Here is a 2,500-nt window from a genome sequence, read left to right on the forward strand (position 1 = left end):
AGCCTGGCTCCTGCGCGAGCCGCGTGCGTGCGGGAGGGAGGGGTCCCGGCACGGCCCCTCCCGGAGGCGCTCTCCTCTCGCTCGCCGGCCGACGGCCCGCCCGCGCCGCCGCCGCCTCGGCCGCTTCTCTCCGACGCGCGCGCGCGCGTCGCCCGGTCGGCGGGGACCGCCGCGTCCCCGCCGCTTCCCCCGCTTGTCGCCTCCGCTGGCGCCCGCCACCGGCCGGCGTCCGCCTCCGGGGACCGGCCCCCGTCCCCCGCCCCGCCTGACCCGACGGCGGCCCGCTGCCGCCGCCGGGGAGGGGCGGGGGACGCGGCCCCCGGGGCGAAGAGGGCGCCCCCCCCGGTCTCGGAGCGCGGGCGGCAGCGCGCGAGAAGCGGGGGCTGCCGGCGCGGGGTGCGACGAGCCCCCGCCGGCCGAGCCCGCGCGGGCAGCCGGGAGGGAGCGGCGAGCGGCGACGACGGGGCGGCAGGCGCGAGCGTGCGAGAGAGCAAGAGGGCCTTCGGGGTCGGGGGGGGCGGCTCCCCCGACCCTCCCCGCACCGGGGCGGGCCGCTGCGGAGCGGCCCGCCCGGCCGGCCGGCCGCGCAGGGCGAGGCCTCCGGGCGTTCCGGGCGTGGCGCGCGGCGCCGGGCGGCGCCTTCGGCGGCGCCCCCCCGCCTCTCCCCTCCCCCACCCCCGCGGTGCGGGGGGGGGAGCTCGGGGCGGGGGGCTCCGCCGCCGACGCCGCCTTGGGCGGGCGAGGCCCTTGCCGGGTCGCGTCCCGCGCCGGCGGGCGGCCCGAGCCACGGCTCTCCTCCCGGGCGCAGCGCCGGGCTACTGAGGGAAACCCCGGGCCCCGGGCAGGAGGACGAGGCGGTGGCGGCGGACGTCGGGCGCGCCCCCGCGGGCGGACGCTCCCCCGAGGGCGGCAGCGGGGGAGGCACCCCCGCGGGGCCTGCAGGTCGTTTCCCTCACCCCAGGGCCAGGTACCTAGCGTCCGCGCCTCGGCGGCCCTCCCTCGGCGAGCGCCGGGGGTCGAAGGCCGCGGAGCCGGGCGGCGGTTTAAAGACGCGGGCGGCTCGATGCGACCCGCGGGGCGGCCGGGCGGTGGCGCCTCCAGGGGCGGGAGTCGCTCCCGCAGAGCCCCTGGCTGGGCGCCGCCCGTGCCCGTCGCGCGGGCAGCCGTGCCGGGGAGGGGTCCCGCTGCCCCCCCCTCTCCGCGGTCCGGTCTCGGCGGAGGAGACCGCGGCGCGGTCGGCCGCGGCCGGCCCGCCTGCCTCGAAACGGGTGGACCCCCCTCGGCGGGAGCGCGGGCTCTCCGCCGAGGGGGCGGCGAGCCCCCGCGGCGGGGGCTCGCCCGGCGGCCGCCGGGCCGCCGCGCCCCGCCCCGTCGCAGCGCTGCGGCGCGCTGCGCTCCGCTCCCTCCCCCTCGCCCCCCGGCGAGCGCTCGGCGGTCCCGCGCCGCCGGCCGCCGGCGAGGGCGGCACCCCGGCCGAGCGGCGGCGGCGCCGCTCGGCGTGTCGGCCGGCCGGAGGGCGCCCGCCGCCGGCCGCGGCTGTCCCGGCCCGGGCCCCGCCCGTCGCTTCCCCGCCGCCCTTCCCGGCCGCGCCGGGCGGGCGGGCGCGCGGGCGGGGGCGTCCCACTCCCGGTCTCCGCGTGGAAACGGGGAGAGCGGGCGCCGCCCCCGCCTTAGCGCCGTCCGCCTCGTCGCCTGGCGCGTGCCCGCGGAAGGGGGCCGAGGCGGGGGGCGGCGGCGGCGGCGGTTCCGGGCGGGCGGCCGCGCCGGCGCGGCGGCGGGCGCCGTCCGGCGGGCCGCGGGCGGCGTGCCGCGTCGCCGGCTCGGGCTCCGGCGGTCGCCGCCTCCGGCGCGGCCGGCGGCGGAGCCGCGGAGGCGCCGGCGGGGCGAGCCGCGGGAAGGGGAGCCGGCTGTCGTAGCGCGGCGCAGGTTGTGGGCGGAGGCGCGCGCGCGCGGGGGTCCGGCGGGGCGCCCCGCTGCTGCCGCCCGGCAGCAGCATCCGTTGTCCCGAGCGAGGCGGGTGGGCGGCGCGGCCGGGCGCGTCGCCGCCTCCGTGCGGAGGCCGGGCCGAGCCCGGGCGCCTGGGCCGCCTCCGAAACGCGCGAGGGGCGTCTGCCCGCTGTGGGTCGAGTCGGGAGCGCGGGCTCCCCGCCCTTGCCGTTCGGGGTTTTTTCCCGTTCCCTTTTTCCCTTCCGCTGGGTGTGCTCGTACGGTCAGGCGAGGCGAGGCCTCTCCGCCGCGGCCCGTGGCGCCGCGCCGCGGCCCCCTCCGCGCGGGCGGGGGGGGCGGGCCGGCGGGCGGGCGGGCGGTGGGCCGTCCTCCGAGAGGGGCCGCTGCTGGCGAGCGGTCCCGGCCCCCCCGCGCGCGCGGGGCGGTGCCGAAAGGCAGACAACTCTTAGCGGTGGATCACTCGGCTCGTGCGTCGATGAAGAACGCAGCTAGCTGCGAGAATTAATGTGAATTGCAGGACACATTGATCATCGACACTTCGAACGCACTTGCG

At 83.3% G+C, this 2,500-nt stretch overlaps 1 non-coding gene across 1 annotated transcript in view; it reads left to right on the plus strand.

The window, feature by feature from the left end:
- Positions 1-2,387: 2,387 nt before the first annotated feature.
- The window catches only part of LOC142076925 (5.8S ribosomal RNA), a 153-nt gene continuing 40 nt past the window's right edge, over positions 2,388-2,500 (plus strand). The window contains exon 1 of the ribosomal RNA XR_012671433.1: positions 2,388-2,500. This exon is cut by the window's right edge and continues 40 nt beyond it. This is a non-coding gene — a ribosomal RNA (5.8S ribosomal RNA).

Source organism: Calonectris borealis, unplaced genomic scaffold, assembly GCF_964195595.1.
Source record: "Calonectris borealis unplaced genomic scaffold, bCalBor7.hap1.2 HAP1_SCAFFOLD_121, whole genome shotgun sequence".
NCBI lineage: Eukaryota > Metazoa > Chordata > Aves > Procellariiformes > Procellariidae > Calonectris > Calonectris borealis.